The 14645-nt window shown below is 33.3% G+C and overlaps 1 protein-coding gene across 2 annotated transcripts in view; it reads left to right on the forward strand.

The window, feature by feature from the left end:
* Positions 1 to 4876: 4876 nt before the first annotated feature.
* Positions 4877 to 14645, forward strand: part of LOC136848150 (kin of IRRE-like protein 3) — a 285171-nt gene continuing 275402 nt past the window's right edge. The window contains exon 1 of one of the 2 annotated variants that reach the window (XM_067120428.1): positions 4877 to 5036. The gene's annotated coding sequence lies outside the window, so the exon portion shown is untranslated. The remainder of the gene's footprint in view (positions 5037 to 14645) is intronic. The other variant, XM_067120429.1, reaches the window with a different exon arrangement.

The following is a 14645-nucleotide window of genomic DNA, read 5'->3' on the forward strand; positions in this document are numbered from 1 at the left end:
TTCTCATGTGTTCATCAGTTATATATATATATATATATATATATATATATATATATATATATATATATATATATATATATATATATATATATATATATATATATGTGTATGTGTGTGTGTATAACTGAATCATCACGGAGATATGGATCATGATGAATGTATAAATAAAGGCAATTGCCACGAAGGGAAAAGTGAAACAACGGAGTCGTTGCTAGGCCTTTCGACTCTGCTAAGTAAAGGACTGTGAGCCCTTCAGTCATTCATATATATATATATATATATATATATATATATATATATATATATATATATATATATATATATATAATGTGTGTATGTATGTATATATATATATATATATATATATATATATATATATATATATATATATAAAATGTGTGTGTATGTATATATATCATTATCATTATCATTATTACCGTGAGATCATAAATCAGGAAAATTAAATAAATCGTCCAGAACTGCAGCGGGAGGTAATTCTGGGACACTTTATAGGGCGAATTATACCTGCAGACAGGCAATTACGGGCACAAGTTCGTCTTCGTGTGAATGAATATCGTCATGTATTACGGCAATAACGCCACGGAGGAACGTTATGGGCGAAGTTAATAACGACTTTTATTGACAAATGACCTTCTAACTTATGATGTAGAGCGTTACGGATTAAGTAGCTTATTGGCCATGTAGTCTTGCAAATCCCCAGACTAAATTTGGCATTTTTTTTTTTTTTAATGGTTTATATGTCCCTGTTTTCTCTTCTAACGTAACTTGTGAAGGTAAATTTAGAAAATAACTTATAAAGTTTAAGGGAATGAAGTTTTTTTTTTCCTCACTACAGTAATTCAAGTCAACTAAAGTATTTTATTGTTTATGGCGCTATTATTCACTACTTTCTGTGGCACTTAATTTAAGCATCCAATTGTCAACGGGGTCGGGAAGCCTGCTGAAAATATATCATGAAATTATTATAACCCTAATTCACAGCTTAGCTCAATAAACACACTCACACATAGTGGATACTTGAGAAAACTAGCTACACCTTTTTATTTACCTTTTTATGAGTAATTATTTTGTTGATTTTTTTTCAGTGAACTTCCAGATATCTCGTTTTTAATCATTTTTTTGTTTAATTTCGTATGACGTGTCATATATGTTCGTATCTGACGTGATTATTAAGCTAATTACCTATCATTTATACCTCTGTTTATAGAAACATTCCGTCTTTTATTTTGTTTTTTTATGTATTTATTGTTTTATAATATTGTTTTTTAACAGGTACTAGTTTATTGTTTGCACTCATTACTAATCACCAATATTATCAAAATTCTGAATCAGTGTTCATATTCTTAGGTGGATTTAGGAAATTAATACATTCCCGAATGTATGGAATTTGTGTTAATTTACTAATTCAAAACAGAATATTATATCTAAATTCTGTAAGTCGTAAATATTATCTGAATTTTAAATGACAGGCATAATATTTCTCTTCTGATGAAATAAATCTTTGTAGTATATGAAACATGTCGCTCGCTTTGTGGAGTTTTATCTCTTCACGCATGATGGCTTCGTTTATGAGTTTTTCTTGCCTGAACAAAATAGAAAAAGTATTTCTTGAATGTATAACTGTTCCCCCCGCCCCCGCTCTCTCTCTCTCTCTCTCTCTCTCTCTCTCTCTCTCTCTCTCTCTCTCTCTCTCTCTCTCTCTCTCTCAGTGGTCTGGTAAAACTAAGGTATACTTAACTTTCTCTCTCTCTCTCTCTCTCTCTCTCTCTCTCTCTCTCTCTCTCTCTCTCTCTCTCTCTCTCAGTGGTCTGGTAAAACTAAGGTATACTTAACTTTCTCTCTCTCTCTCTCTCTCTCTCAGTGGTCTGGTAAAACTAAGATATACTTAACTTTCTCTCTCTCTCTCTCTCTCTCTCTCTCTCTCTCTCTCTCTCTCTCTCTCTCTCTCTCTCTCTCTCTCTCTCTCTCAGTGGTCTGGTAAAACTAAGGTATACTTAACTCTCTCTCTCTCTCTCTCTCTCTCTCTCTCTCTCTCTCTCTCTCTCTCTCTCTCTCTCTCTCTCTCTCTCTCTCATCATGTGAATTCGTTTTTAATCATTTTCTTCCGATGGAACAAAAAAAAATCATGTCCAAACCAACATTTTCCTCTTGTTTTTGTAACTGACTAGAATAAATCTTGAATGGAAATATACTGTAAAAATAAAATACAACATAAAGTTTTGAATATCCTGATATCCTTTTTCAACCCACGAACCTGTCATCTTTATAAAGGAGAATTTTAACTTTCATTTCTTATTTTCATCGTACTGTTACTCCACAGGACTTCTTGCATATATATATATATATATATATATATATATATATATATATATATATATATATATATATATATATATATATATGACTATTTATCACATCACTGTGATTCATATACAATCAGAAAGCTACGTTTGTAGCTTTCTGATTATATATATATATATATATATATATATATATATATATATATATATATATATATATATATATATATATATATATATATATATATATATACACACATATATATATATATATATATATATATATATATATATATATATATATATATATATATATATATGTGTGGGTGTGTTTAGTATGAATGTATATATATATATATATATATATATATATATATATATATATATATATATATATATATATATATATATATATCATTCATATATATTCATACACACACTAATATATATACAGTATATATATATATATATATATATATATATATATATATATATATATATATATATATATATATATATATATATATATATATATATATATATATATATATAGCTGACGTTTCAGTAGCACTTGGTATTATCTAAGACAGGGATGTATAACGCCCCTTATCTCAACCCCGCTCTTTTATCCCTTGTTGAACGCCGAAACGAGCGTGCAAACTTTTATGGAAGTGTATGTAAGATTTCCTCTCCCTCATTTTTAGTAATGCGAAATACGCAGTCTTTTCCACGTGCCTCGTAAATCAAAGGAAACTCTACCCATGCCGGATGCATCGTCTTTCAAGAAAAAGTGCATTCTGCGAAATCTTTTCCCCTCGTTTTTCATTTTGCAGCTATATCGTGTTGCTGCGGAGGGTTAAAAGGGGATTTCTCAACCCGCCATTACTGTAATGAACTCTTCTTAGAGCGAAAGAGCTACATAAAAATAAATAGTTTTGTTTTTTTACGCGCATCTGCAGAAACAGATGAGTCTTTTGAACAGGAACTCTGAGAAGAAAATGTGGTGTTTTCAGCGAAGTATCAGTTTCAAATCCACCGGAGTTGTAAAGATTTTAATGTCGCTAAATCTTTTAAGGAATAAATAGTGTATTCATTTATTTCTTGCATGCAAGATTCAGATGATATGAAATTAACAGAAGGTGGCCCAACAGAGAGAGAGAGAGAGAGAGAGTTCAATTACATACGAGAACTTTCGTACTTAAAGTTTTTATTTACGAACTGTGTGCGCGTGTACGTATGTGTATGTGTGTGTGTGTGTCTGGGAGTGAGGGTGTCTCCATGCGCTCGTGTGGTCTGTCCGAGGGTCGACACGAATGTATTACGGTATCAAGATTAGATCAGTATAAAAGAAATTATTTTCATATCTTTTGTTTTACAATAAGTATTACTTTTACAATAAGTATTACTCTTCTTGAAACTAGATCGTCCACAGAATAATAGTAATTTCCTATTTTCGACAAAAGTTCACGACAACTCGGACATTAAAACCAAAAATGAAGGAGATCTCAGTCTTCTGCGACTATTCTCTTCTCAAATCGAAAGCGTCGTGTTTAATGCAGTTATTCGGCGAGATTCCATGTCAGAAAATAACTATCTTGTCTTGATGTTATTTCCTCGTCGTCAAAATGATTGAGTTTGAGTCAAAATAAGGGGACACGATAGACACGAGTTTTATCATTTCCATTTCAGCCCTGACGCAGCAATTGCTCATGATTATATATCTGCTCGTGATAGCTGAACTTTACGTTACGTTCTACGAGATTCCCAAGTACCAGAAGTATTAAAGCGGATCTTTAATATAGTATATCATAATTGCGCATAATTTTTAGATCCATTTATTATGCTCTTTATTTTCTTCTAAATTATTCTGCGCAATTTGAAAGAAAATCTTCTATCCTAGCGCTTTTATTTTCCCATCACTATTAGTCACTTTTATTTTCCTTATCTGTTTGCCACTTATTTCCTGGCCCTATTGGTCGCTTATTTTCAATTTCTATAAGTCACTTAGTATCCCCTCCCTATTGGTCATTTGTTTTCCCCTCTCTATAAGTCACTTCTTTTCCCCTCTCTATAAGTCACCTATTTTTCACTCCCTGTTCGTCACTTATTTTCCCTTTCTATAAATTACTTATTTTTCCTCTCTATAAATTACTTATTTTCCCTCTCTATAAGTCACTTATTTTTCACTCCTTATTGGCCACTTATTTTCCCTCACTGTAAGTCACTTATTCCCCTTTCTATAAGTCACTTATTTTCCCTCTCTATAAGTCAATCACTTCCCCTCCTTATTGGCCACTTATTTTCCCTCACTGTAAATCACTTATTTCCCCTCCATATTGGCCACCTACTTTCCCTCTCTATAAGTCACTTATTTTCCCCACTATTGGTCACTTATTTCCCCTCACTGTAAGTCACTATTTTCCTCTCCCAGTTGGTCACTTATTTTCATACTCTGTATCGTCACGTATCCTTTTTTCACAAGTGTTATTGTAACTAAATTCCATATCCTTTCAGGGTCCCTTTCTTGTCCTAATACTCATTCTTCTTTACCCCAGAAGGAGGACCAGAGGTCCAACTGACGAATCCGTCACACGTAAAAATGACATTTCACGGAAAATTCACTCAGTGTCCGGCTGTAGGTCCTTGAAGGACACACTCTACAGAAATTCCTGAGGGAGGAAAGGAAGAAAGGACATGTGAAGGACTAGCTGAAAGGTAGGAAGAAGCTTGAAGGCTATAATATCCTTCTTTCTTGAGCACTCACTGATTGGCTTTCTTACACGATCATTACATATCAGTAAGTGTTATTTGTTTTATTAGATATATTTGGAGATTAAAATATAATTTTCTCATGTCTCTTTTGCAAGCGTTACCGTAGATCTACCTTAAGGTTGTTATGAAGTAATATACTAACAAAAGCACAAACAATTTATACATTCTCAAGTTATGTATATATATATATATATATATATATATATATATATATATATATATATATATATATATATATATATATATATATATATATATATATATATATTATATATATATATTATATATATATGTATGTATATTATATATACATATGTATATGTATATATAGTTACGTATTTCTTTCCTATTAAAAATGTAGCTGTCTGTTGATTGACGGCAGTAGTAAATGATTATTTTACAAGTCTTCCAGAGATTTATTTTGCAAATTCAAATGTCCATAAGCGGATATTGCACGTTTAAAAGAACGATTGAAAAGTAGACACTTTTAATTATTTTACATACATACGAGTAATTATTAAGCTCATTAATGTTACATGCACTAATCCTCATTCATACTAGTATTATATATATATACATATATATAATATATATACATGCATATATATGTATATATATATATTTATTTATATTTATATGTATGTATATATATATATATATATATATATATATATATATATATATATATATATATATATATATATATATATATATATATATATATATATATATATACTGTATATAACACTGGTGTGAATGAGGATTAGTGTGTGTAACATTAATCATGAGCTTAATAATTACTCCTGTGTTTGTAAAATAATTAAAAGTATATGCCTACTTTTTAATCGTTCTTTTAAACGTGCGATATCCTCTTATGGACATCTGAATTTGCAAAATAAATCTCTGGAAGACTTGTAAAATAATCAGTTACTACTGCCGTCAATCAACAGTCAGATATATTTTTTTAATGGGAAAGAAATGCGTGACTAACACGCGGAGAGTGAGTGACACCACTCGAAGAACGTAAGAGAAAATATCAGGAAAATGATAAAATCCTCGACTTTTATTTTTGAGGGCTACTGGGGAGAACTCCACTTAACCCTCCCACAATCCCCCCTCCACCCACCGTTCCTCACTACCCCAGCACCACCATCCCCCCCTTCTCCTGGTTCCCTGTCCCCATACCTACTTGTGGTGTCTGCTGATTGTCTCTTTTGTCAGGGGGAGAATCTTCCACCGCAGACACTGGGTGAATTTACCGCGAAATCTCATTGTGGCCGCCGGTGATTTGTCACTCGGTCTTCTGGTCTTCCCCTCGGGAGGAAAAGGGAGGAAAAATGGCTTTTTAGAGGAAGAGGAGTGAGTCGGATGATTAAAGAACAGAAAGAGGAAGTGTGTGGAAGAGACTGGAGCGAGGATCTGAGTTAAAATTGCTTTGATTTAGCCTGAGGCAAAGGGTAATGAACGAGTCTTGGCTGCGTAGAAGATAATGAGGAAAGAAATATTTAAAAGCTGTTGAACCCGACATATTCAATAGCAGAGTAGGAAAAAAAGAATAAATTTTTAGTTTGTCCGTTATCATTCTTACCTCAATCCCGCAGTTATCTTCAGAGAGCTTAAGAGGATAATCCAGGGGATAATGATCCATTTATTCTGGCTTAACGTCAACTTTGTCATTCAGTTTGTTCTAATCGAGAAAATCTCTCTTATTTTACTTGTGATCCGAATATGGACACCGCAAAAATGCCAGTGAGAGCAGTAAATGTGTTAGGAAATATTCCATTCCAACGTGACAGACTTTTCTGTTGTCGTGGGACTAGGCCTTTATATTTCGGGGCTGCGCTTTTCTTCCTTTATATTTTATGCATTCTTATTCACTCAGAAACAAACATACACACACACACACTATATATATATATATATATATATATATATATATATATATATATATATATATATATATATATATATATATATATATATATATATATATATATATATATGTATGTATTTATGTATATGTATATATATATGTATGTATGTATGTATATATGTATATATATTTACATGCATGCATATATACATACACACACACACACACACACATATATATATATATATATATATATATATATATATATATATATATATATATATATATGTGTGTGTGTGTGTGTGTGTGTGTGTGTGTGTGTGTGTGTGTGTGTGTGTGTGTGTGTGAGACAGGAAGAAGAAGAAGAAGAAGGAGGAGGAAGACGGAAAAAAATAGAAAGTAGAGGTTTCATCATTTTCCCGAGATTTTCTTTCATACCTCTCGCGGGATATCTGTCACTTTCTGCGTGTTAGTTACTCATTTCTTTCTCATTAAAGGAAAAATCTGAATGTTGATTGACAGCAGCAGTAATTATAATACTGGGAATTTTTGCGGATCCAAACGCCCGCAAACGTACTTGCACATTTAAAAGGATAATTAAACACCACACCATATGTACAGTATATATATATATATATATATATATATATATATATATATATATATATATATATATATATATATATATATATATATATACATATAAATATATATATTATATATATATATATATATATATATATATATATATATATATATATATATATATATATATAATGACATATGGTGTGATGTTAAATAATTCTTTAAATGTGCAAGTACGTTTGTGGACATTTGATCTGCGAAAAAGTTCCCGAATAATAATTTCTGCTGCTGTCAATCAACATCCAGATTTTTCCTTTAATGGGAAAGAAATGAGTAACTAACACGCAGGCAGTGACAGATATCACGCGAACGGTATGAAAGAAAATCTCAGGAAAATGATGAAATCCTCGACCTTCTATTCTTTTTTTTCCGTTCTCCTTCTTCTTCATCTTCTTCCCTGTCAACATACCTACCTGTGGTGTCTGCTGATTGTCTCTTTTGTCAGGGGGAGAATCCTCTACTGCAGACACTGAGTGAATTTTCCGCGAAATCTCATTGTGGCCGCCGGTGATTTGTCACTCGGTCTTCTGTTCCTCCCCTCGGGGAATAAAAGAGGGGAAAATGGCTTTTTAGCAGAAGAGGAGTGAGTCGGATAAATGAAGAACAAAAAGAGGAAGTGTGGGAGGAAGAGACTGGGGAGAGAATCATACTTAAAATTGCTTTGATTTTGTCTGAGGCGAAGGGTAATGGAGAAGTCTTTGCTTCATAAAAGCTACTGAGGAAAGGACTATTTAAATCGTTGAACCTTATATATTTAATAGAATACAGAACAGTAATAAAAAGAAACAAGTAATAATTGCGCCGAAGTTTCTTTGGTGCAATCGAGTTTTCTGTACAGCCGCCACAGCGTATAACCAAGGCCACGGAAAATAGATCTATCTTTTGGTGGTCTCGTTAAAATGCTGTATGAGCCGCGGCCCATGAAACTTTAACCACGGCCCGCTGGTGGCTTATCCTATATCGTTGTCAGAAGCACGATTATGGTTACATTTAACCTTGAATACAATAAAAACTGCTGAGGCTAGAGGGCTGCAATTTGGTATGTTTGATGATTGGAGGGTGGATGATCAACATAGCAATTTGCAGCCCTCTAGCCTCAGTAGTTTTTAAGAACTGAGGGCGGGCAGAAAAAGTGCGGACAGAATAAAATGCGGACGGACATACAAAGCCAGCACAAGAAAACTAAAAACTAATGTTGTCCAATTATAATTCTTACTTTTATCCAGTAATTTTCTTGACAGAACGTAATCTTGAAAGGGGTTGATTATTAATTCTTATAGGTATTAAAATGACCATGCATGTACTGGATAATTTATGACTGTTTTCAAGAGGGTTAATTCACGGGATAATGATACATTTATTCTGTCTTAACGTCAAAGTTGTCACTCAGTTTTACCAAATCAAGAAAATTGCCGCTAAATTATTTGTGAACCGACTGGGAAAACCATATTAGTGCCAATTAGAGCATTAAGGTGCAAGAAAAAGATCAATTTCAACGTGACAGTTTTACTGTGTTTTCTTGGGACTGGGGCTCTACATTTCAAAGCTTTATTTTTCTTTATTGCTATTTTACATGAATTTATATTCACACAAAAACCAGAAACACAAAACAGTGTATGTCTGTATATATATATATATATATATATATATATATATATATATATATATATATATATATATATATATATATATATATATATATATATATATATATATATGTGTGTGTGTGTGTGAATGTTTGTATGTTTGTTTGTGTGTTGGTGCGCCATAGAAATCCGAACCAGTTGACCGATCTGAACAAAATTTGGCAAGAAGCCATCATTTGACCCAACTTAGATAATAGGGTAGGTTTCAAACCCATACCCCGTTCCCCTTCACCTTCTCCCATTCCCCTTCCCTTCGTAACTTATGTGGTAAATAAACTCTACGGGTATAGCATACCCCATTTCATGTACTCGAGCCCATAGGAATATATTATGGAAAAAACGCGTTTTAGTTACCACAGTAATACCTGGATAAAAAGGACAGACGGCGCAACAATATTTGGATAAAGGGGACAGTCACCACAGTAATATCTGGATAAAAGGGACAGACAACACAGTAATACCTTGTTAAAGGTTACAGGCAGCACAGTAATACCTAGTTAAAAGGGACAGTCACCAGAGTAATACTTGGATAAAAGGGACAGACAGAAGAGTGATAATTGGATAAAAGGCACCGTCACCACAGTAATACCTGGATAATAGGGACATAGTAATACCTGGATAAAAGGGACAGCCACAGGTAATATCTGGATAAAGGAGACAGACAGAACTGTAATAATTGGATAAAAGGGACAGTCACCACAGTAATACCTGGATAAAAGAGACAGACAGCACAGTACTACCTGGTTAAAGGGGACAGACAGCCCAGTAATAGCTTGGTTAAAGGGGACAGACAGCATAGTAATACCTGGATACAAGGGACAGTCACCACAGCAATACCTAGATAAAAGGGACAGTCACCACCATAATACCTGGATAAAAGGGACAGTCACCACAGTAATACCTTGATGAAAGGGACAGTCACCATAATAATACCTAGCTAAAAGGGACAGTCACCACCACAATACCTGGGTAAAAGGGACAGACAGAACAGTAACACTTGAATAAAAGGATCAAACAGAACAGTAATACCTGGATAAAAGGGACACTCACCACTGTAATTTCTGGTATTATCACTATATTGACAAAAATTGACAGGTAAATATTTTTCAAATACACTAACTTTTTTTTAATGTGAAATTTTTCAAAATATGTCCAATTTTCTCTCAAATTTTCCCCACCTCATCTCTCTCTATCTCTCTCTCTCTCTCTCTCTCTCTCTCTCTCACATGCATACTCATACAAACACGCACATGCGAGCAATCAAAATTGCCAACGACAGGAGAATGCAACTGTACGAATGATAAATCCTTGACTTAAAATAAAAAGAAAAAGAATCCTGTAACCTTGATTCCTAGTATGGAAAGGCAATATGAGTATTTACTCTTTTCCATCGGAATTTGATAAATTAAAATCGCACAGCCTCGCGTCCAATATCCAATATTAGGAGTGTTGTCAAAAGGTCGATCTCATAATAGGCTTATCAATGCAATATCGTTAATAGAACATTAATTACAGAGCTTTTTGAAGCATGTGTGTCAGTGGCTGGGAAAAGAAAGAAAATATGAGTATTTTTGAATGAATTATCTTTCTAGCTGTTGCCTATATATACAGTGACTAATTAATTTTGCTACGCAAAATTAGAACCTGTGACGGTATATATATATGTGTTGAAAATTACATTGAAACAATAGGTACTTTATTTTGTAGTTGAGTTTTTAAACAACTCTGGTCTCTACACTGGTTGATTATATTGAGTATTACGTAAACATAGAAGTACACGGTAATTTTTATCTCTCCGAAATTAATTCAATAAAAAAAAACCATCATTAACACGATGGATCACAGGTGGGCCAGACCTCATCTCTCATTTATTTCTATTCCATTTCTTTTTCTTTATATCTGATTTGTTTTTTCCCGACACCTTTTTCTCAGTTTTAGTTGGTTGGTTCGTGTCTCAACAAGAACACAAAAGTATGATGTTTTATGTAATAAGTTTTCACAATGGCAAATTTGACTGATGATGGATACTTTTCCTTAGTAAAGAGTATATTAAAAGGGCGTTGATTTGTTCTGGTTGTTTTCCTGGCTCACAGAATAACAGGGCAGTCAAACGGTGGGAGAATCATAATTAATAAATTTCCAGTTTTTAATGTGCAACGTTACCGAGTTTTTCTTGCGTTTTTGTGTAATTTTGTGAATTTTTTGCTTCAATATAGCAAGTAACAAATTTTGTGTATATATATATATATATATATATATATATATATATATATATATATATATATATATATATATATATGTGTGTGTGTGTGTGTGTGTGTGCGTGTGTTTTTTTTTGTGTGTGTGTTTGCGTATGTGCGTATCACATCGACGAGTCATCGTAACTGATAAAATTCCCACATAGCTCATCATGAAACTCGATATGAAAGGAGGAAAAAAAATATAAACGTAAATTAACGTATGAATAGCAAAATGATAAAATCTGAGAAACTCGGCAATATCGCTCACTTTTGAAGAGGATGCCTTTAAAAAGAACGGTTGAAATACTCTGCTGCAGAATGGGAAAGGTACAGTAAGGATATGAAAACGACAAGTAAATTACCTTTAATGGCCCGGCTGCCACCCATAACTCATTACTTTTTCTCAGCGCGGGACGTTAATATCGAGACATCGTTATGGACAGTGCTTAGTATATAGACCAGTAACAGATAAGTGAGAGACAGAGTAGCAGAAAATAATACCTATCAGTAGAGGTAAATTTAGAGAGAGAGATTATTAAAGCGGAAGAGGTGGGAATGAAGGAGATACAAAATTTAGTGAAAATAAAACCATAGAAGGAATAGAGAGAGACAGAGAGAGAGATGATTAAAGCGGGAGAGGTGGGAAAGAAGGAATGGAGAGAGAGAGAGAGAGAGAGAGAGAGGTTATTAAAGCGGAAGACAAGAGGTTGGAAAAAGGAGAGACAAAATTCAGAGAAAATAAAATCAAAGAAGGAAGAGAGAGAGAAAGAGAGGAGTTTTTATTGAAACGGAAAACAAGAGATGGAAGAAAGAGAGACAATAAAAATAAAATCAGAGGAGAAAGGAGAAAAACAGAGAGAGAGAGAGGGGGGGGAATTTGTTGAAGCGGAAGAAAAAACGAAAGAGGAAAGAGAGAGGGGGGTGACGAAAAGAGTCCAAAAACAGAGAGACAACGTAGGAAGAGACATACTAATGGATAATGGATTCTATCTAATTTTGGGCCTTAGTGAAATAACATTACACAGGTATAATGTGCTTAGCGTTGCCAGTCAAATTACTAACTTTATTTGCAAACAGATTGGTTCCTTCATTTCCGCAGCGTTGGAACACTCCAACATTATTTCATCAGAGGCTGAATTTTGCGTTCTTGAAAATAAACAGAAATATTTATGCCATTTGTTGAGTTATGATAATATGACAAGAAATTCTGTAAAAAAAAAATTACATTGACAATTGAATTGTCACACTCCAGTTCTTTCTGAAGCTAAGAACTTTATCTCTCTCTCTCTCTCTCTCTCTCTCTCTCTCTCTCTCTCTCTCTCTCTCTCTCTCTCTCTCTCTCTCTCTCATTTGCATGATGGATGAGTGGACAATATCACTTTCGCTCATGATCGACCCGAAATGGTATAGGTTTAATCTTGGCCAGGACTCGTAAACTTATTATAATATATATATATATATATATATATATATATATATATATATATATATATATATATATATATATATATATATATACACATTAATAACAGGACCTCATTTAAACAGGATGGTATCTAACAGAGATTTTTAATAGAAAAAGTTAAAGGCTTTCAGCGACTGTCTGTCCTCACCATTTGGTAATCGTAAACCCATCCTGTCTAAATGAAGTCCTGTTATTATTTGTATATATGTATAGAGCATTTGTATAAGTGATGAACTATATATATATACATATATATATATGTATATATATATATGTATGTATATGTATATATATATATATATATATATATATATATATATATATATATATATATATATATATATATATATATATATTTATATGCGTGTGTGCGTGTGTGTGTTTATTTGTATGTTTAAACATGAATGTTTTTCTCCTTATAATTGTATATACGTGCTTATGAATGATCTTGATTTTTAAATCATAAAATACGTAAATTTCACATGAAAGCAAAGGTAATATAAGTGCATAAGAAAAGAATAGTTTTGTATTCATGAAAAAAGAGCCTGTATTTAAAATGAATGAAATACTTTCATGAGTAATGGGTAATGTACAGAAAGGATATAAATCGACATATGAATTACCATTAAAGGTTAACAGACCGCTATGGCTCATTACTTTTTATAGTGAGCTACGTGAAAGTCTATTTTGAAACATGAAACGCACAGAATTAGACATAAAATGTATCAGTATCTTTAAGGAGAGAGAGAGAGAGAGAGAGAGAGAGAGAGAGAGAGAGAGAGAGAGAGAGAGAGAGAGAGAGAGAGAGAGAGCTAGTACATATCAACAGATTTTGATGAGAAGAGAGAGTTTCCAATAGAAATAGAAATCAAGAAAAGGGTAAAAGAAAGACATGGATAAAACTGAGGTTAAGAGAGAGAGAGAGAGAGAGAGAGAGAGAGAGAGAGAGAGAAGGAAGGCTCCATTTTACTGTACATTCTCAACGTAGAAAGAAATTATTTTGGCACCCGTTGAGTTAATGATTCTTGGACAGGAAATACACCATCATATATTACATTGGTCATTAAACTGCCAAACTCCATTTCGATCTGGACCTAAGCTCTCTCTCTCTCTCTCTCTCTCTCTCTCTCTCTCTCTCTCTCTCTAGTGGATAAAGTCACTGTCACCAATGTATCAACTCAGAATTGCAAACGTTCGAAGTCTGGCCGGGGTAGGTGCACTTATCATAGATGATTCCCCATGACTGTAAGTCATTGCTGAGGTGAAGTGAATTCGGCATTAATGGTTTTCCAGGATGAGCAATAGGTTCCTCAAGAATGCATGAGGTGAATGATTGTTCCTGTGTACAGGGAGAAATGAGTTAGAAGTGAACGTGAGGAATGTAAGGATTGGCTTACAAAAGTACAAGGCGGGCGGGACATCGGCAAGAATAAGAGGTTTATACCATAATGAAGTATCTGTGGGAAGATGTATACTTGGATTTTAAAAACTATTCCAGATAAAAACTTGATGATCTATAGGCAAAACTACAGGGTCTGGGGATCAATTGTTTGGATCGAAAGGATTGTTTGAGAAGTTAAGAATAAAACTTTAAAGTCTGGAGTCGTTTTGGAACCTTGAGGAAGTTGGAATGATAAAGATGTAGTATGAAAGGTGCTGTGGTTATATGGCTATTTCCAGGTC

This window comes from Macrobrachium rosenbergii, chromosome 18 (genome assembly GCF_040412425.1).
Source record: "Macrobrachium rosenbergii isolate ZJJX-2024 chromosome 18, ASM4041242v1, whole genome shotgun sequence".
In the NCBI taxonomy this organism is placed as follows: Eukaryota; Metazoa; Arthropoda; class Malacostraca; order Decapoda; family Palaemonidae; genus Macrobrachium; species Macrobrachium rosenbergii.